The sequence below is a fragment of the Thermobia domestica genome, chromosome 7 (assembly GCF_964235325.1).
Source record: "Thermobia domestica chromosome 7, izTheDome1.hap1.1, whole genome shotgun sequence".
In the NCBI taxonomy this organism is placed as follows: domain Eukaryota; kingdom Metazoa; phylum Arthropoda; class Insecta; order Zygentoma; family Lepismatidae; genus Thermobia; species Thermobia domestica.
The window spans coordinates 85,739,263-85,761,520 of NC_137460.1; the positions used below are offsets into that span (position 1 = coordinate 85,739,263).

General features: G+C 36.3%; 1 protein-coding gene across 1 annotated transcript in view; it reads left to right on the forward strand.

Moving 5' to 3' along the window:
- Positions 1 to 7,883: 7,883 nt before the first annotated feature.
- The window catches only part of LOC145690260 (band 7 protein AGAP004871-like), a 95,282-nt gene continuing 80,907 nt past the window's right edge, over positions 7,884 to 22,258 (forward strand). The window contains exon 1 of the mRNA XM_081764987.1: positions 7,884 to 7,982. The gene's annotated coding sequence lies outside the window, so the exon portion shown is untranslated. The remainder of the gene's footprint in view (positions 7,983 to 22,258) is intronic.

Sequence of the window (22,258 nt, forward strand, 5' to 3'; positions counted from 1 at the left end):
AAAAGAATAGTATACCGAATATATGGAGTGTGTCAGGTAAATACTACGACAGATCATTTCCAGAAATGTCCAGTGAAAATAAATGATAACTTGTTGATCAAATAGATCATTAGAGACTGTAATCACACACAATGGCGGCAGCCCTTGAAGGAAGTTACATAAAAATTAAACTCGTATTGCTTCAAACTAGGGGGGAGGGGGGACTAATTTTTGTATACAAGAATTAAAACCATAAGTTTTCCCCTTAATTTGAAACCATAAACAGGTAAGTTCCGTTTCACAGTGTGAAACTACGGTACACTTCTAAACTACGTGAATTCAATACTCAGACTTGAAGTGGTATATTGATAACTACTGGCTGCAATAAAGGAATAAGATCAAAAGTAGAACATGTTGCTCGATCAAAAAGCCAATCCTCGATCTCTCTTACCATTTTTCCTCTATGAAAATGATTACTGAAACCGGAAGCATGCGCGCTGACTACATAGGTGCTCCGGGGCTCCAGCACCCGCACAAATAATCTTGTTGGTGCGGTGCACCCACAAGATCTGTAGTTTGACAGAAACAAAATAAGATAAATATTTCTCATTTGCCACTATCAAAAAATAATAAGCAATTAAAACATTGAGGTGGAAATTAAAATTTCTAACCTCTAAAACATAACTGTTTGTTTCAAATGTGTTTCTGCGAAGGCAACCAAGCAACGCACTCCCCCTTCCTTGCCTGTCTCTGGCCTAGTCAAAGACAGTTCCTACAATAAAAAATGTAATTATATTGTGAGTAGAATCGCATATTTTCAGCTTGCGTCACAGCACAGCCCTTTACGTATGACAGTGTTCATAAAATATTTTAACTAAAAGGAAATCAATCGGAAAAATATTGAAACTCCCTTGAAAACATATAACACGACCCGCCATTGATACGCACCCACATACATTTTGGAAAACCGGCGCCGCCGTTGACCGGAAGTAATAGTAATTTACGACCACTTCAGGTTTTCGTAGCGTGTTGCGGGTAGTGATGATATATATTCTCTTCAAGCGGTGAATCTACTGCAAAAGAACTCGTATCGTTTTTGTTCTATGGCGATAAAAGTTGAAACCGCAAATGATTGATTTCTACTGCAGGTTTCAATAGAACGTTAACGGAGGAGATGTAATCTCTGTTTGGGACGCTGAATCGATTCCAAAAGAACACTTGTCGCTATCTATTATCTTGTCGTTCTATGACGATAAACGTTGAAACCGGAAATGGTTTATTTCTACTACTTCCGATTTCAATAGAGGGTTAGCGAAGGAGATGTAACCTATGTTTGGGACGTTTAATCGATTGTGGGAAAACAATTCTCGGTCATTCCATATGAAATCACCAAATTTAAAACTAAAATGTGGCTCATATGATCTAAATTTTCTTCAGATTGTGTACGTGTGTTGTGGTACTCGAACATAACACACCTGTCAAATTTTACAGCTCTACCTCAAAGGAAACTGCTGTAGGAGCCATTCAAAGTTTAGGGGTTTTGTGCAAAAAGCATCTAAGTCCGCCTTCGACTTAAAGTACTGAAACCGCTAGATCTGGAGATTTGAAGCTATTTGAAAATGGTTTTCACTAAAACAATCTTAGAATTTGTAGCATTTAAAACATTGTAGTAATGAACTGCCCAAGTTGGGTTAAGCATATGAATTTCATCATCAAAGAGAAAAAAAAAGATAAAATGTCAAAATTTGGCAACTATTTCTGAAAAAGGCCTACCTAACACCAACCTCAAATTTTCAAAATAAGTAGCTCTGGTGTTCCTCTTTAACATATAAAGAAAATTAGGAGGGTGATTTTTTTTTTTTTTTTTTTTGTATGGTCAAGAAAAACAAATAATGACAGAATGTAAGTTGAGGGCGGATTTAGGCACTTTTTGCACAAAACCCCCAAATTTTCAATGACTGTTTTCAATTTTCCGTGTTGAAAATTGTCAAGCCTGAGGTGACTGAATAAATGAATTGTGCCAGAAATCTAAAACCAAGTACCATTGCTGAAAGGATTCTGTCATTAGTTCCAAAATCATGGACGAGAATGAAAATTGTTGAAATAATTCAAACAACCGAGCATCTCGTTCGTAAAGCCCAGAAGATCAGAAAGGAGCATTGCATTTTAGCCAAACCTGGTTCTAAAATTGGATATAGTATTCCTGCAAACACCTTTAATTTAGTCACAGAATTTTACAACAGTGTTGAAGGGCCCTGAAATGCTGGATTGAGTGTCAGTGTCAGTAAGCATATGAATTTCAGCATCAAAGAGAAAAAAGAAGCAAAAAATGTTAAAATTTTTCAGTTATTTCTGAAAAAGGCCCACATAACATCAACCTCAAATTTTCAAAATTCCTGTTTATCATATAAAAAGAAATTAGGAGCGTGTTTTTTTTTTTTTTTTTTTGATATTTTGAAGGAAAAAAAACATAATTCAAGTCTCATATTATTTAATTTTCTAGTAATACGACTTGCATGCCTAAGTATGTTCCTCTATAATGGTTGATGATTCTGATGAAAAAACAAATAGAAACTCTTCCTTAAATGTATTTTATAATGTGATTTTAAAATAATATGTGCCTATATAGTGCTATTTGATTTAATAAAAGGCACTGAACAATAGACACAAATAACATTTACATGTTTGGTTGATTGTAAGCAATTTGAAATATTGAGCCGAAGATCTCTTATCACTAATTTTAGAAAAGGTCTTCTCAGTAGTTTGAATTTCTTGTTCAGAAATGCTGTAATTTCTGCCAGTATCCATTTCATTCATATTGGCCATTTTAATTTTTAATGGCCATCAATGCTAGTCCATTTAATCGTTCATGAGATATAGTTAATCTCAAATAATTCTTTATTAATTTTAGCTGAACTTTTTAATACATAGAAAATGACAAAAGAATGTGCCTTAATCGATATTTTATTTGTCTTCGGTTCAGTGACTGAACTTGAAAATCAGATCCTCACCGGAAAGTGTTCTTAACCTGCCTCACTGACAATTCAGTTCTTTCATGTCTCTTTCCGACATAAATATTCGAAATCAAGCAATGAGCAACACAATGTAAACACAAGCAGTGGCGCACCCAGGATTTCTTTTTTGGGTACGAGGATTTTTCGGAGTAGCCTATATGAAATTGTGTCAATTTTCTTTACAATTAACAGTTCTGAAGGATCCAGACTCTCGGACCACCTCCGCCGGAGTCCCTAAACACAAATAACTAATAATCAAAATTCTACTTTGCATTAGGACTATTATTAAATATTTACAGATATCGCTTCATTTGAATTTAATACGAGAGAATGGGTTGATAATGATTGTTACAGTTATAATATTACAGTTACACTGTTACACAACGAGCATATATATATATATATATATATATACGCTGCTGTGAGTCCTAATTACTTTTCGATTTTGATCACAGTTACCCTATCGAGTTTTATATACGGATACACTAATGGTATTCAAACAAATTTTGAAATACATTAAATATAACTCAGATCTGTAACCGAAGAGGCCGTACCCATTTCATTTTAATATAACAATTAAATACTACAATCAAGTAAAATAAACTTAGTTTCAAAACTTTGTCGACTTGTTACTTCGTTAATAATAACTGGTATTGACAATTCCCCCACCTCAACACTTGTGTGATTATCACTTTTGAAATTTTGTTCAAAAGTCGAAAGACACTTTCTTAGAACCTTCGTTTACCTCTCATCTTCTTTTAAGTTTCGTAGTTTTCTTTTTGATAGAATGGTCCACTCTTTTTTTTTTTTTTTTATCGTCATCCATTATTACATGAAAAACAAAGTACTATCGGAAAGTGAAATACATACATCATTATACATATATAAAAAACAATAACAAAACGACTCAGCATAAAAACGAAAATGTTGACGAGTGAAAAGTGGATCAATAGACATTAACAAAGTGAGCATTAAGCATTAGGGAGCGATTGTGAGCTAGTGATATTAGGAACTTAAGTTAAAATTTTCCTCAGAAATGATCAAAAATTCCACTTGTACCGCCGGTCTTTTCTTAGTATTCGACCCCTTCCCTGGACCAATGCACAACGAAAGCCTAGTCGCTTAAACTTCGATAATGTACACTTATGTCCAAATTTATTGTCGCATGTCTATAAATATGTTGTAGGAATATAATTTGATAACGAATTCGTCCGGTATCTCTCATAATGTTAGTATGTGTATAATCGGCAAACAAATCTATGTGGAAAATTTCATGTCAAAAGAGCAGTAAATAGGAACAATAAAACGAAAATAAAACTTTTTTGTCAATTTAGCAACATTTTGTTTTACTCATTCTAATTTTCGTATTTATAATTCTTTTCCTATGAAATTCACCACAAATATGCATTTCCCGATTATACACATAGTATCAGTTTTAAAAGTACCCTGCAAAATCATTATCAAATTCTATTTTTACAAGAAGACAGTTACAGATATGCGACAATCACTTTGGACATAAGTGTACATTTCCTTTACGCTGATCTTTCTCAACACTTAGAAGCAGTATGCGGGGACACTGTTTATGACAAGATGGAGAAACCTTAAAGACATTCTTTCTACTGTAATACTGCCACCTAATCCATAAACAACACGTGCAGTAGACTTCATTTTGTTTGATACATTGCCATTTCAAAGGCATATTTGGCAATTATATTATCTAGCAAGGCCACTTGAGAGTTGTAGGAAGAGGAATGAAGAGTCTGTTATCCTCTATCGACCATTTGTAGCATATATGCTACATCTGGATTTTATTTTATTTTATTTTATTTTATTTTATGAAAGACCTAAGCTTCGGTTGTGCGAATGACTACTTGTAGTGCCTTTGCTACACACAGCGCAACACGCCAGTCATTTTTTCTTCAAGAAACTGTGCAGTTGTAGAGTAATGATGACATCGGAAGCACGACTTCGGTTCGGGAAGAAAAAGAAGGTAAATTAATTATTTTTCTGCAAAACTCGCCTTTTTTTACTATGAAGTAAAGAAAACATAAAACGGAGAATATGTAGAAATTGATTGTTGGTGTAATTTGACAGAAATAGACTTTGCGCCTTATTACTCTTTTGTATGTAGCGCAGCTGCTACATTGGGTTCTAGCGACAATTTTACATAATAAAGTGGTGTTGATAAGCATCTTTCACTCACGCCACTCCCCTGAACTCGTATGTATAAATATGTTAATTTGTCTAGCTATTGTGAAGTTAAAGATTTAGCCTTCATTTAGTAAAATTTGGAAGCAAATAGAAAGAGTTATTAGTTTTTCCTAATATTAATACAGGGTGTAGCAAGCGCTAGCGGCAGTCGCAGATAAATTAAGCAGCATTAATTTTTCTTTGTTCAAAGTTGTGCATACCAGATCTTTTGGATATTATTGACGAGAATATATCTGATCTTTAACTATCTGAAATCAGTGATGCTGATGAAAATTACATCCCGAGCCAAAATGAGAATGAAAGCTATTCGGAGGGTGAAGAAGACAAATGGCCGGGAAGACGATAAAGCATTACAACAACCACATGGGTGGGATTGATCTCTTGAACAAGGTTATTTCAAAGTATGCTATGTAGGGATGCGCACGAGACAAGATTTGTGGCTGTCTCGACTCGAAAATGTGCCGTAAAAATGATGTCTCGACGCGAAAAATGTATATTTCTCTATTGGAAGAGAATCCTGTCTCGACTCGAATTTTGTCAAGAAAATCCTGTCTCGACTCGTCTCGTGCGCATCCCTAATGCTATGCTAGCAATTATTAATAAGTGGACAGTTAGAGTTATCCACAACTGTTTTGACTTCTCACTTGCTGCGGCATGGCTTGAGTATCGCAGTTCCCAACTGATTGCTAAAGAAAGATACTCTTGGTTACTTTGAATTCAGAATTGCTGCTGTAATTGCTGTAGAGTTGATATATCCAATGAGAAGAGCCCTATACCTACAAATTGAAGAATCTGATTCAGGAGCGTCATTTCAGACTTCGCTTGAGGGGGGGCAAAAGCACCACAGACATAAGACTTTCCGGTTTTGTACTAGTATATTAAGACAATTGATTAAAGTTTATATATTTCTCAAACTCTTGGGGGGGGCAATTGCCCCCTCCTGCCCTCCCTAAATGACACCTCTGATCTGATTCAAATTCTGAAAGAGAGCAAAACTCATCTGCCACTACATTGAGAGGGAAGATAAGACGCACGGTTACACCATTGCCACCAGAAGAACTTCCAAAAACGGTCATGTTTACACATTGCAGACTACATGAAAGACGGATCTCGATCTAAATGTTTAGGCCCTAATGTAAACATTAAATGGGTAAAGTTTAATGCAAACGCAGAAAATAATGTTCATTGTATACCAGCTATCACTGCAAATGGATGTAGACCTATTTAAATATTACAATATGAAAGGTGTAGAACGCTTACGATACTATTATTTAGTAAAATGCGTAAACACTTAGAAATATGAGCATTCCGACCCACTGTAGCACCTACGCTACATGACGTCAGAAGGCCACTAATACAAATATTTTGAAAAAATAAATATTTTTGTGTATTCAAGCTCAAAGTAAAATGTTACAAAAGGATTCACTGGAATTCGAGTTGTAGATGATTTTTGGGCCGATAGAGGTTATATTTGTATTTTGTGCCTATAGTGGGCCTGTGGAAAGAATGCTGGTGTCTTTGGTCGTACTTACATAGTGTTTAATATTACATCTATTGAAAAGCTACATTTCCCTACATTTTATCTTGTATTCGTAAAATCTCCCATTTTCCCCTCTTTAAAAAATCTTTCCTAAATCTCCCTGCGCTGTGGGAGATTTTCCACAAACTAACATCACTTGTCAGTGTGGCATTGGCGCTAATTGATGTACGAGTCCATTTCAGTTGTAAAGCAGTGGTTTACAGCAAAACACGAAAAAATTCGACTTTATTGTCTGTTTGATGTATTTTATCTGTATCAGTCTGTACAATATTTATTTAAAGCTATTTGGAAAAATTTCCATCATACCATTTTCCCTAATAAATATTTACATTAAAAACACAAAATTGTCAAGTTTGGCGACCTCTTCACCTGGCGCCTCCTACGAACGCGTAGTTCGCAGGATTCTATATCCGGCTCTGTTTATTATTATTATTCGTATTCATTGGGAGGGCACTGTATTTTATGACTTCATTACAGACCCACTCCTGACAAAATCCAAAGTAAATAATAATAATTAGGTATTGATATTATATATTCTCAGAAACCATATTACTATGAATATTATTTGTATATTTTTCAAATCGAAAGTAAATGATGAAACGTCTAAAATAATTAACTATTACAGTATTTTCCAATTTGTGGTATGCGGAAATTTTATTTTCATTAAAGTTTATTTTATTTTATTGCTCACACCTAGAATATCTATAATGTACATTACCAAGGCTTTATTAGGGCCATCCTCTTAACAGCTTATTTTCATCACTTTGTAATGAAATGGGAAGTTATAAGGAATATGTTACACTCAGAAATTCGTTCTCTGTCTCGGGGCATCCGTGACTAACAGAGTTTAAAAGCCTCCATGAAGAAACTCATCTCCCTGTAAAAGCCAGTTTTTTGCATAATTGCTTGTATTTCTTGCGTTGCCCTGCGATTCGCAAATTTGGCCAAGTCCCGTATGGAATGAGGCGCAATATTTTTAGTTGATTTTAGCTAATTTTCTTTTCTGTTTTTAATGTAAGCATTCAGAACATTTTAACATTTTTAAGAAGAAAATTCTGCACCAAAATTTTCTACTTTCGTTGGACAACGATAACTATTTGGCTAAAATGACCGCTAGGAAGCCATTAAAGATTAAAGTGGAAGTTTTCACAATGTGTATACCATCTTGGTGTGTAATCTGTGGTTGTGGCGGGTAAACCAAGTGCAAGAGAAGCTTTTACAGAATCTAATTGTGCCTGGTAATTTCTTTTGTTAATGTATTTTAGGAGTTCTTACATTTATGAAACAAACTTAAAGTTATATTCAATTGAACGAATAAATGTTAATTACAAATGATCGTTTATTATCAATATTGTTAATGTGCGCATCTGACGTTTAAATGCTTTTATTGCAGGTGCATAAGCTATCAAAAATAGGACATAACAGTTTTATATTGTGATAAACATTATTCCATTCGTTCTATTTGCATATCAGGCATAATTCCGTTAACCCTCACCAGCTTATAAGACGTTAGATTAGTTTAAATTGGATAGCTTAGGTTGTATCGATTTGATTTACCATCACACAAATTGGTCAAAATGGAGAATTACGAGTGCCGTTATATTTTTGTACTTAAATATTCAGTTATATCGCCAATAAATTTCGAATTTTAGCATGAAAGTGGCATGAAACCGAAATTTTCTCGCTCTTGCAATAATAAAATGTGAGAAAGCGTTGGCTCCTTATTCGAGAAATCCTGCGAATGAATTCAGGCTGGCCATCTTGACTGGGATCTTGCGTGATATATTTATTAGCCGTATCATGTAAATACCGGAATGCACGGGCGGACCAAGGCCACATTTTCACCCGGGCAAAGTGACTTTTTGGCACCCGCTAGTCCTAGCCTATATTTTATATTTTATTACAGTGATTTTAATATTTCAAATCCATTTTTCAAAAGAAAAGTTAATACCATACTGAAATACATGATGTAGGCATAGGTATATTTAGCACTTAAAAATATACATCGACGGCTTAGTGTCATAGGAACGTATCTACAAAAGGTTAGTGTTTGAGAATCGGGAAAAGATTTTTTTTCGTACTTGATTTTAGTTTTTCATCATCCAAAATGCCTTTTATTTTATCAACCATTTTTACGAGGAAGTTTGACTTATAATCATTTCACGGAAAGAAACATTCGATCTCTGATATGACAGAAATGTTCGTATCTCTTATAATATAAAAAAAAGTTCCTTTGACACTAAGCCGTCGACATATGGTATAAATTACGTTGCGTTTATTATTATTATTATTATTATTATTATTATTATTATTATTATTATTATTATTATTATTATTATTATTATTATTATTATTATTATTATTATTATTATTATTATTTATGTATGTATATGCATAAACAAAATCATACGAACAGCATTTATTGAATATTACTAATGGTGACATGATTACTGCAACATTGTAAATTGTTTGGTTATATCAATAACATCAGGATTCATTCTATAGTCGAGACGTTCTATTGGTCCCCAACCGGCTTCCTTTATACTCAAGCAGAAAATGTACCCTAACCGCCCTCATAAATAACACTCCAAATAAGCCATAAACGCACGTGTTTGGTATTCGAAGTGATAAGTTATTGCCATCGCTAAGCTTATATTATCGATGGATACATTATGTATTATTATTATTATTATTATTATTAATAATAATAATAATAATAATAATAATAATAATAACAATCGTTAAAGGAATTCAATATAATAGTATGGACAGGGGCGGTCAAGGACGGATTTCTGGGGGTGGCAAAGAAAGATTATATTTTTTTTCTCATCGGGCTATTGCGGCACTGATGCCTACGTGGGAGGAGGAAAGGGGCGAACCACTTAACATGCTTGGTTCGTATAAGCTTTATCGTTATGGAAGTTACACAATATTAACAATATGCTATATTTAAGAGTAAAATAAGCACATATCATGAAAGTAATGATTGATTTCTTTCTTCTTTTCATTACAACATATCCAAATTGAATTGAAATTAAATGAAATATTTCAGTTTAACGTCCCATAACTATGCCCTACAAGCTAAGGGAGACGGAAGGAGGAGGGTGCAACGTCAACAAATGTAACGAAAAACTAGATATATCTGTCTTTCTGCGAAGACTACTGAAGAATCAGTAAGCAAGAGGGTGAAAATTGCAACATTGCTTTCTTTTCCAGCAGGCAACCCACAACTGGAAGGACTTGTTAAATTATCCCTCCCATGTAACAAAGAAACATGTGGTTTTCTTCAATGGTGTTCCACTTCCTTTGAAGTCGTCTGGCGACGGTTTGAGCGATTTTACTTAAGCTCGTTCGTGTGGTTAAGCGGTTAGCGTACGATTCCCGGCGGGAGTTCATGTGGTTCAGATTCCACGTTAATTAGTAGGTCCACGTCTCATATAGCCTCGCTGCTGAATGGGACGTTAAACTAAAAATCAAATCAAAGTCATTCTTTCATATATCCGACTATGTAACAATCTGTATTACTTTTTTTTCTACATGGTATGTCTTCATTTGTCATACAGCCGCCCTAGTACTATGAAACTCTCTTCTTCCATGGTGAAACGGAGAAATAATGTAATTGACGCTACTTTACAAGAATATAAACCAAAAAAGTCAGTACAAAACACGTTATAACATTTACTTTTTGAGGCTATTTTTGGTGCCCTCCTGACTGTGGCGCCAGGGTTGCCCGGCCCTTGGTCCGCCCCTGCCGGAATGGTACCTGAAACAAACGCCTTGATTGACTCCTTTGTCATATCTCCTCTAATTTCCATGCACTCATCTGTGGTACCGTAGGCTTAGAAACAGACAAGAGCTTATTAGTCGCTCCTCTCTTTTACTAGTCGACCGAAAGTATTTTTTAAAAAATTAAAAACTTGAAGATAACATTGAAAGTTATTTCGATTGATATTTTTTTCTTAATCATGGTTGTTTCATCTTGGAAATTCGAATGAACAAAATTAGTAAACCGGTATAGGATTTTGCTTCTGAAAGGAGGCATGATAAATTATGAAATAAAGATGTAAGATAAGGCATACAACCATATGGTCATTCTAAACCCTGGAAACAAATAGTCTTACCGTGGCTTAGCAGAATTTAATCCGCGTGTCGACTACACTATTTAAGTCAATGCGGTATTGCATCCGGACATTGAATCTTGTTTGTTATAAGCTTGTGTTATGAAGAATATTGGAGTAAAGTTCGTTAGGTGGTATCTTGCTAAAATTCTAAACAGTCATCTGAATAGTGTGACAGCGATGATTCAACTATATTTCTGAAATGAAATCGCCAAAATTAGATGAAGAAAGGATTGAAACGAACTAATTCTTTGTAGAGCAATGCAAAAATTAGCAACACTGCTATAACCCTACTTTCATTTTCATCGATATTCATCCAAAAATACAATTAAAGTATCAATATTTAAGTGTCCAAAAAAAACTATTTAAACTCATGTATGTTATGAATAAGACAAAAATAAAGAAGTAACTCTCAAAATTATAACATTGACCTCCCAACAAACAGTAAAGACAAACCACATGCTAACAGTATCCTGTGACTATGTAACTCTTAAAACCACGATGGCACACAGTCAAGCTAAAGACTTTTCTTACTATTTTTAACTTAAGAGCAATCAGATTTCTAATCTATTTAAACATTTTCATGTAATTTGATCTGATTCATATAGTGATAGATACAGATGGTGATCAGAAAAATGGAAACACCTGAACGAAATTGAAACTTACCAGATTAATATGGTGTCGGGCCACCTTTCGCCTTCAGAACAGCCTTGATGCGACGTGGGATGGAGGCATAGAGGTCGTGAATGGTAGCAAGTGGAATTTTACACCATTCCTCGTGCAGGGCATCGGCCAGTTCTGTGAGAGAGGATGGAGGTGGAAATCGTCGCCGGAGTCGTGTTTCCAAGACGGACCACAGATGTTCAATTATGTTGAGATCTGGGGATTGGGCGGGCCAGGGGAGGTGTTGAACTTCATCCCGATGTTCCTCAAACCACGCTGCAACAACACCAGCTGTGTGAATGGGTGCATTATCATCGTGGAAGATGGCGTCATTCTCCGGGAACAACATCCGGACCATAGGATACAAGTGGTCTCCTAAAATTGCGACATAATCATTGGCAGTGATTCGTCCGCTAAGTGTGACCACAGGACCCAATGAAAACCATGATATGGCGGCCCACAGCATCACCGAGCCGCCGCCATGTTGCACAGTTGGGCGGAGACACTGCAGATCATAAGCTTCTTTGGGCGTTCTCCACACATAAACACGGCCCGTGGTTGGGAATAGGGTGATGGATGACTCATCCGACCATATCACTCGTCTCCAGTCCTCAGCGGTCCGAGTTGCATGGTCGCGGCACCACTTGCGGCGTGCTAAAGCGTTATGGTCCCTGAGGGGTTGGCCCGTGCCACACGACCCCGTAAGTTCATGTCATGTAATTCGCGGCTGACTGTGATTGTCGAAACAGAGTGAGGGAGGTGTTGATTGAGTTCCTCCGTCACTTGCTCCGCAGTGGCACGACGGTTCTGCGTGGCAATGCGCTTTAATACCCGGCGTGACCTGTCACTCATGATTTTCTTCCGCCCACTGTTCCGCTTCCCCGATGTGGTTTTCCCGTGTGTTGTGTAGGCCGTCAACACATTCGACACTGTCCCACGCGACACACCTAACATAGTAGCCACTGCCGTCACACTCACTCCACATAACCGTGCACCAAAAATTTGCCCTCTTTGAAAATCTGAGAGGTCTCCAATTTTACACTACCTCCGTCTGGTGCAGCCACTAGACACTGCTGTTCCACTGCGCCTGACGTAGTATGGAGACCGACCTAACACACCACCACCAGCGGTACGGTGCTGCGGGCGCCATGACACCACTGCCAACCCATACATCTGACGTGTTGCCAACTACAGGTGTTTCCATTTTTCTGATCACAATCTGTACGTTGGCTACTGGCTGAAATTTAAGAAAATGTCTATAACATTTAGAGAATAACAGAGGGTAATGTGTGGCAAATTGTTCAAGAGTGCCATATCTTGTGGGGACCGATAGGCATCTGACCCCCTTTCCCCATTTAAGCTACCAGTGGCTCTAGTGGGCTGTCCTACTCCACTTGAAATAATACGAATATGAATGTGTAAATGAAGCATGAAACAAGCTCACTACACCTCAAAAGTAACATAAAAATATCTTAAATAAAACAAAAAATGTAATCAGAGACCATTTCCGCAAAATTTCTTAAGGCCCCCAGAAGTAATATATATTTCTTAAGACTGTAAGTTGTTTGAGATATCCTGAGTTCAATTTGAATTTACCGCTATAAGTTCCTTATTATCCATTCATATCGTCCATACATTCAAATTACAGTATAATTACTGGGATTGGTGGGGCACTATTTCTGAATGCAAAATTCCGATTTCAGATTAGACCTGGAAGTACTGACGTACTGCAGTCAGTAAATTCTTCTGATTGTGATTTGGGTTTTTAGTTACAAATCTATGAAATGACCTTGTATTAACAATCTGTTTACCAGTGGCAAATCTCTTCTCCAATCTCTTGCTGTTTGACTGCACTTCTGATGAAACAGATAAAATGTATGGCTGATATATTATCAACACAAAACTTGTACATCTGTTCAGTTTGTTAAAATTTGATAGTCATATGGTCGCTGCAAGCTTGCCTTGGTCACCGGTCTTTTTGTCGTACCACTAATCCTATCACACGCATTTTTACCCTGTGGGGACGCAAAGAAATTCCTCTCGACCTCCAGATCAAAATCAGACTTATGCTGACAAATATTGTTGATTTTTTTTTATGTTGGCTACTGGTGCAATCACTAAATTATTATTATTATTATTATTATTATTATTATTATTATTATTATTATTATTATTATTATTATTATTATTATTTACCTACCTCTCGTGCTACTTTTTTAACTTCTTCAACAAAATACTTTTGAAAAGTGCGCACAGTAGCAGTATTGCGGTCCAAGTTGTCGCGTATTACATATAAGCGCTTGCAATAAATCTTGTCATCATCTTTCTTGTAGTAAAATACATAAAGATGTAGAGTTTGTTGTGGATTGGACCAGTGGAAACTGTTACTTTCATCTTGTGTGATGAAAATGAAGTTCTCTGTGAAATCACATAAAATTAAACAATCATCTTTGACAAAGTTTTCTTTCAAGTGTTTCGACTGAGCCTTTGCAGTGAAGTGATTTTTTTTAATTGTCAGTTTTTTAACTAATTCCTCAACGAATTCATCAAGAAGCGTAACCCGCTTGATCAGCTCTGCTCAATCAGCACTAATCCATTGCTTGAAGATGATATCATCTGGAAGATCATCGAAGTTACTGTTTAAGAGTTTCAAAAGAAATTCCTTTCGTGGATGGAACACATTTACCGAGCATACAGTCACGATTATGAGAGTCAGAAACCAGCAAATCAATTAAGTCTTTGTAATCTATGTTCAGTTTTGCTCCTTCTACCATAAGCTTGACATTGTGATGCTATTTTCAAAAACATGCATTGTATGTGCCGGCTGATCCAGGTAATATACACAACTTAGGCCTTAAAAGGCAAAATGTCGACCTACCAACGTTATGATCCGGGTAATTTTATTTAAAACTAACAAATAACTTTCAAAGAATACAAAAGTATGACACATTATACATTTGACTAATATATCATTTATTCACGAGCTTTGGGATACTCTGTATAGAATTTGCCGTAAAAGGTTAGTTGGTTTAAAATAAGCGAATATATTGTGCAAGTTATTATTTTGTGGATAATCTTCCTAAATTATGTTTTATTACAAAGGGTGTTCAAAAAGTTTTGCTCAGTGGTCTCTATTTTTTTTTTTATTTGTTGCAGGAGGGAATGACATTTTTCGTGAATATACTTGGAACATTTAGCTATACACTGAGCCTACTCAATGTAGCCTCCATTAGCTGTGACGCATCTGGTCCAACGTTCTTTCCATGATGTAAATGTACTTTGGTAAAATTCTGGGGATTGGCTTTCACACCATCGCGTGACACAGGAAATAAGGTTTTTCTCACTATCAAATGTTTTACCGCGCAGGTGGGCTTTCAGAAGACCAAAGAGGAAAAAATCAGACGGAGCCAAGTCCGGACTGTAGGGAGGATGAACAATTTTCCAACCCATTTTCGTGATTTTCTCCTGCGTCACAAGGGTTGTGTGGAGTTTGGGATTGTCATGGTGTAGTCTGATGAGCTTACCCTGAAGCTGTGGTCTGTGGTTCTTGATGGCACGTCGCAGCTTGTCCAATGACAAACAATAATGGTTCTTGTTAATTATGGAGCTTGTCCTTGAATGATTTGATTAATGGTCTCCTTATTCACATCACTCACTACTGTCGATGGTCTACCGCATCGTGGATTGTCCAGTAGAGAGAAATCACCTTCTTTAAACCTCTGCAACCACCGCTGGATACTACTGCGATCCAACGTGTCCTCCCCATACACAGGGAGCAACTTCTTGTGAATCGATGTGGCAGTATTATCGCCGGTCTTGAAGAGGAACTCCATCACCGACCGTTATCACAACCTGACATCCATTTCACGGTCCATTGGCTCACCTGTAAATAAAAGAAAATACTTTTATATACCAACTTATAGCTAAATATTCCAAGTATGTTTACAAAAAATTTCATTCTCCTCCTGCAACAAATAAAAAATTAGACTACTGTGCAAAACTTTTTGAACACACTTTGTAGCTTTAGGATAATAGGCCTAGTTCTAGCGTGTGATTCCATTTACATGTGTGTGTATTATTGATACTATCTTATTTTAATATATTTCATAAATATTAGATCATTATATTATTGAAGAATGTACTTTGTCATTTTTCCATCGTGTTGGTGCTGTAATTATGGGAAAATCGAGTCATCTAAAAAAAAAAATCAAAATTCTGTTTTCATAAAGTCTTGTAAAATTTAATTTTCTAAAGATCACCCATTTAATCTTCATGAATCTTTGTTTCGCCAAAATTATCCTGATTGGAAGTTAAAAATCTCTGTTAGGTCGAAATTTACATAATATCTTGACATTGGTTCGTTATTCTTTCATCTTTCGAGATTTAGGAACATCTTATTGTGATGTTAGAGGCTAGACAATTAGGGATTGTCTCTTTGTTGTTTCATTTAGTTTTCAACGCAAACAATGAGATGAGGTCCCTGTATAGCAGTCGTCACTAAATTGTCTATAACTCCACCAAAAATTGGTTAAGGTCACTAGTTGAAAATTATTATATGGACTAAAATGATCGGTGTTATATGCAACGTAAAAATCGAAATGGATTTCGATGAGTGCTCAGTGGTTCGGTGCATTTTCTAACAACTGAAGGTGAGGCAATGTGGAAAGTTGCCATTATGGCCGAAGTTTACTGTATATTGTGATAGGCTTTTTTTTTTTTAACTAATGGAACTCCCATCCAGAGAATTTCGTTCAGTAACTTAAAAAAATAATAATGATAAGTTTATAATCTATTTCGACTCCTCAGCCATGCGAAGACACCAGTTTTAAGTGCCAAAATCCACAAAAGAAACATCCTTCCCTGTGTGGTAATGCATCAAATGTTGAAGAGACGCACCCATACGCACCCTTCGCAGACATCCTTGGCACCAACTACAAACATTTTGTGGGTCCCCAGATTTCAACTATTGTTTGTGCTATTCCATATATCACATTTAGTTCCTTGGTTGTTGCTCGAATATTTCTAGGGGCGTAAATAAGGGTCACACAGACTCCGCATTGTGGGGGGCAGCCCAAGCCACCACGGGGCCCCCAGATCGTGAAATAGGACGTAGAGATGGTTCCCACTCCATGTTGTCTGCGGGGTGGCCCCCAAACTCTTAGTTACGCCACTGAATACTCCCATATCTATTATTGCGAACACTCATCCACAGCAATACGGTGTGATATATGGCAACGACATGCGCCCAACCTGAACGGGAAAAATTACTTGTTTCACCTGTGTGAAACAATCGTGCCCAATCCATGAAGTTCGTCTTCGATACACACAGGCATCGGAGCGAATCTTTTTCATCTAAAAGTATCTTTTTTTTTTTTTTTTTTTTTGCCAAAATCTCCATCAGTCACTATTTTTGAAACATTAGTCTACTAAGTCTCTTTTTTCTTTTTAATCCTTACTCAGTCATATTGTTTGGAATGTGGCCAGTGTACTAGAAAATGTCAGTAATTAAATAAAAGAAAATAATAATGATGATGAATTGAAAATGACATAAATACAAGGTAATAAATATAGTCAGTGTGTGTGTGTTTGTGTGGGAGGTTGGAGGGCATTTCTCAATCCTGAGGCTAGAAAATCATAAAGTAGCTGCAGCTATATCAGATCTGTAGCAGTGCCAGATGATCAACTTCTTGACGAATGGAAATGTCTGCAGCTTGAACATAACCTGCTGGAAGTGAAATTACTTCTTCACGTATTGACAGTTACTAGGCTCTTTTTATGGGACTTAAGAAGGCGGATGGTTCACCAAAATTTCCTCTAGTAAGTAAAGTAATAAAAGCTGCACTCTGCCTGTCCCATGGTAATGCAGATATTTAAAAGAGATTTTCAGTATCAAAAAAATGCTCTGATAAGAGAAAATGACTCATATGTCTTGTAGAACCTTAAACAGTATTTTGATTATGAAAGATTCCTTAAAGTTTTATGACAAGCCTCATCTCGTTCCACTATCTAAAAGGATAATTACCTTGGGCCAAAATGCCCATAAGCATTACCAACAGTTTCTGAAGGAACAGCGACTAGCCCAGGAAAGAAATGCCACACTTAGAGAAGTTGGAAAAAGCAGAAGAACAAAAACTGGGAAATGCAAGAAGTGCTAAGAACAGCATAGAAGAAATTGAAAGCCAGCTTAGTGAATGGAAGAGGAAGTATTGTGAGACCAAAGAATCTGCAAATTCTCTGTTTGGTGAAGCCACAGACTTCGGTGGGCATTTAAAAGAGGACCTGAAGGAGGCACAAATCGCTCTTTCCATGTCATTGAAAGAAGAGGAATGTGAAGAGCATAAGGACATTCAAGCTTTTCAAAAAAGTGTTGAAAAGAAGAGAAATACTCTAATTACATCGTTTTCCAATGCACCATCAAAGAATTGAAATTTATCCAAGTGCAAAGGTTATATATGTAATGCTCCTGAGATGTCAAATCATAATGATGTTATTGTATCTTTGAAAAAAGCCAATCCCCATTCAGGACCAGAAATAAAAGCTTTGTTCTGTTGAAGACTTTACGGCTAAGTTGTCCCTCAGCTTTCTTTATATATGTTCGAAAATTAAAAATGTCTTTAATCATTTGTGAAGATGATATATATATTTTTTTTTCTGGTCTTAACTGTTATCTTGGTAGGGGTAAGTCACTATAAAAAATGTTACATTTTCTAACTTATGACTGAAAGTTGATTTGTGAAGTTCCTTATCAAAGGCGGGTTGGTCTACAAAATCTCCTTTTGTGCTCCATTTGGTCTACAAAGTAGCTATTTTCAATGCCATTAGACACTCCGATGCCTGTACACATAGACATCCTTCACCCGACGGAACACCTCAGCCGGTTGACATTCCTCTGCACTCAGCAATTGGATGACTACTCGCTGATCTGACATGAACGGATTCAGTATGGTAAATGGCGTGATTAAAACCCTGTTCCTGCAGAGAGGAAACATTTCACAATGATTATACTAATACTACTACAACAATAAAATCCTATCTCATCAACTGTTCCCACCAGGGGTTCCTAGTGGGTTTTATTTGACCATCTTTTATAGTTAGTTTCTAGCAATAATAAGAGAAGGAAAAGTGTTGAAAGATTAAACTAGGAATGCAATGGATGTACCCGATTGCAATGAAATGAGCTGAGCGAGCTTAAACTACGTAATCATTCCTGGCCATTATGCAATAATAAATGCCATTTTTAATTGTTGACAAAAAAATCGCGTGAAAACTTTTTCCCCATGTTAAGTCTATGCAAGCGTTTTTCGGTGATTATTCCTCGATGGTACATCGGATTTTTGATTTCGACCTATGTTGTCACTCAGCATGACATACTCTATCAGCGTGCTAAGTTTTCTTGAGATCGCCCAAACGGTCTAGGAGGAAGCGTTTTTCGGTCATTATTCCTCGATAGTACATCGGATTTTTGATTTCGACCTATGTTGTCACTCAGCACGACATACTCTATCAGCGTGCTAAGTTTGGTTGAGATCGGCCAAACGGTCTAGGATGAAGCGTTTTTCGGTCATTATTCCTCGATGGTACATCGGATTTTTAATTTCGACCTATGTTGTCACTCAGCACGACATACTCTATCAGCGTGCTAAGTTTGGTTGAGATCGGCCAAACAGTCTAGGAGGAGTTCGCGGACAACCAAACGGCTAACCCGAGTATAAGAGCTTCGCTTCGCTCAGCTCAATGATTTTCATTGTCGAGTATAACATCGATGTTGAAAAGAAACAGTAAATAGGTACTTAAAAATAAAAAAATAAAATAACACCTGCTGCTGGTAGCTATAGGATATATATTTAATACCCGAAATAAAAATACCTTACTTTATATCCGAAGAAACAAGGATTTTCCAAAAAAAATTTCGTTGTCTCCTCGCAACCTTATGTATGTAGATGTTTTCCTTTCCAAGTCATCCCTTTTCTTGTACATGAAATTTTGAAAAATAAGTTTGAGAGATATTTCACTTCCTTGAAGATTGGGTAGTTTACGTATTCTCATTATACCGGACACAAGGTAAGATTATATACATACATATACGATATATATATATATATATAACAAAATAACTGCACCACCTAACCCAACGCAAGGAATACTGTGTTTTTGATGATTTACAGCAAATAATACTATTCGTATTAAACATTACATCTATCCGAGCCTTGGTTGGTATGTATATTGATAACTTACAAACTAGTTATTCACATAATGCCATAATTTGTCTATATAATAAAAATAATCACGGTATGTTGCTTTTGACTAAAGTAAGACTATTAACATATTGCAAAATATGACATTACAATAATGATTATTTTGAGCAAAATTTAATGTATCATAAATAGAAAGCCTAATGAATATTAAAATAAACAAGAAAGTTCATTTTCCTATAAATGTCTCTCAGACCATCATATGCCATCCCTTAGCCGACTTCAGTGCTAGCAACCTCTGTGACACGCTATATACCAATGCTTGACACACATCAACCTCTATTTCTTGATACCATACAGCAACAATGGCTTAAATGAGCTGTGTCTTCGTCTTCGTCTAGCTAGATTTTTCGCTGAAGCCGACGAAACATGAGGTTCCACAAATTCTAAATGGGGTTCATATCAGGAGAGTTCGATTACCACTTACAACCCGTTAATGCCCATCTCGAAACACCACATATTCACTACTCGTGCTTTGTGACAGGGAGCCTTATCGTCTTGGAAGATGAAGTATCTAAAATTTCACATGAAAAGTAATATCTAGCAGTTGGCAATAAACTTTATGATAATATTGTGCTGTAGTGTTCGGCAGAAGCGGTTTCACTTCAAGTTTCCAGTCTGCCCGCACTTCTCGGATTGAAACACCTCGACACCGTAACATTTGCACTGAACTTTTGTGTTGCCACTCTTCAGTTCCTCACCCTTCCTCATCCAGAGCCTGACACCGTTATCATTCCCAAGTAGCATAAATTTCTTTTCGTCAGAAAATATTACGTTTATCCATTAGTCAACACCCCAGGTACCGTACATGTCACAAAACTGTTTCCTCGCTTTGAGGTGCTTTTCTGCAAAACAAGGCTTTTTTTCTGTGGCCTCTTCTTGGAAATTCCTTCTTTCTTCAACGTCCTGACAATGGCCATGTTGAACACTGTAACACCAACATCACCAGATACAGTTCGAGCAATTTTTCTTGTGATAGAAGATCGATCGCTTAATGCTACTGTCTTCGTCTTCACACGTGGGCTTATTTTTTGTTTTCTTCTACAATTTCTCCTCAAAAATGACGTGGCAAGGTTACTTTGCTTCCTAAGAACTCTTCCTACTGTTATGTGATCCAAACGAACTTTTTCAGCAATTTGCTACTGCGAATAGCCCACTGGTTTCAGAGCAAATATCATCCCTTGTCTACGTGGTGACGTATCGCATATTACTTTACCCATTAAATATACAAGTCACACTTACTGCACAAGCTTGCTACAATAATGCACAATATAACTCAGAAAACTCTTGGGTAATAATTGAATAAGTCCGGAACAAGGATTTTCCTCACTATTTTCACCTATAAACAAACTATATTTAATTAATAGGCATCAGCCATTTCCACAAATATATCTTAGCCACCTGTTGGGAGAAAGCAGAATTAAAGACAACGGTGAAAATAATACAAAATGCATCAAGAAACACTAAGAAACAATTTCAGACTTGATTCGACATTGTAGGGTACATAATATTTTGATATTAAAACATATTTCAATGTTTCTCTAAATTTTTTCAGTGGTGCAGTTATTTTGTTACAGACTATATCTCCACCACTCCTACAATTCTTATCCAAGGCCATTTGGAATAAGAAGTATTCAAGTACAATATAAGTCGTTTGCGTAGTATCTGTAGTGAACCTATAGTTACTTGTCTGACAGTACACTAAATTGATGTGATACACCATTCATAACCAATGATATTGTGTTGATTTAATCCAGTCAATCCAAAACGTTTCTATTCAGTCTTGCCATTGCCCTAGCTATATTTTGCTTGTTCCCGTGAACACACAAAAGTTAACAGTGATCGATCTGATAAGTATTTAGGTAAATTGTAACAGACTTATGTGGTCAAGTCCCTGTAAGGGTGCTAAATCTTGAGATCATCGAGTCTACTGACTATAATCACGATCCTGAGATCAAATTCCTATCCAAGGACAGCTTATAGTGGTTCCAGGTTCATTTCTGCTTTTAGACGCTTAATACTGCTTTACTACTTTTGAAATAAATTATTCTTTTCCTGTGGAGAGGCTCTGAGTAAAATATCTTTCTTTGATAGGTTGCTTGACGAACATAAACACACACATAAAAGACAGACCGATGCAGGGTATTACAGAATTCCTACTGTTCAGGGAAGTCAGGGAAACCTCAGAGAAAAATTGTGCAAATCAGGGAAGTTCAGGGAAAAAGATTGGAAATCAGGGAAAGTCAGAGAAATTTTATAAAATATATTGTTTCTAACATTAATTGTACACCAATTTAAGCTTAGCCAATCATTATAATACCTATTTGATTTTTATTGCTGCTTGTTTTCTATGAAGAAATTAGAGAGAAAAAGCGTATGATAGTAGAAACAGATAGTAAGATTATTCATGGCTTTTTATTGATTGTTTTAACGAAAGAGACACTGACCAAAGCTTAAAACCCACTTTATTTTAAATTATAA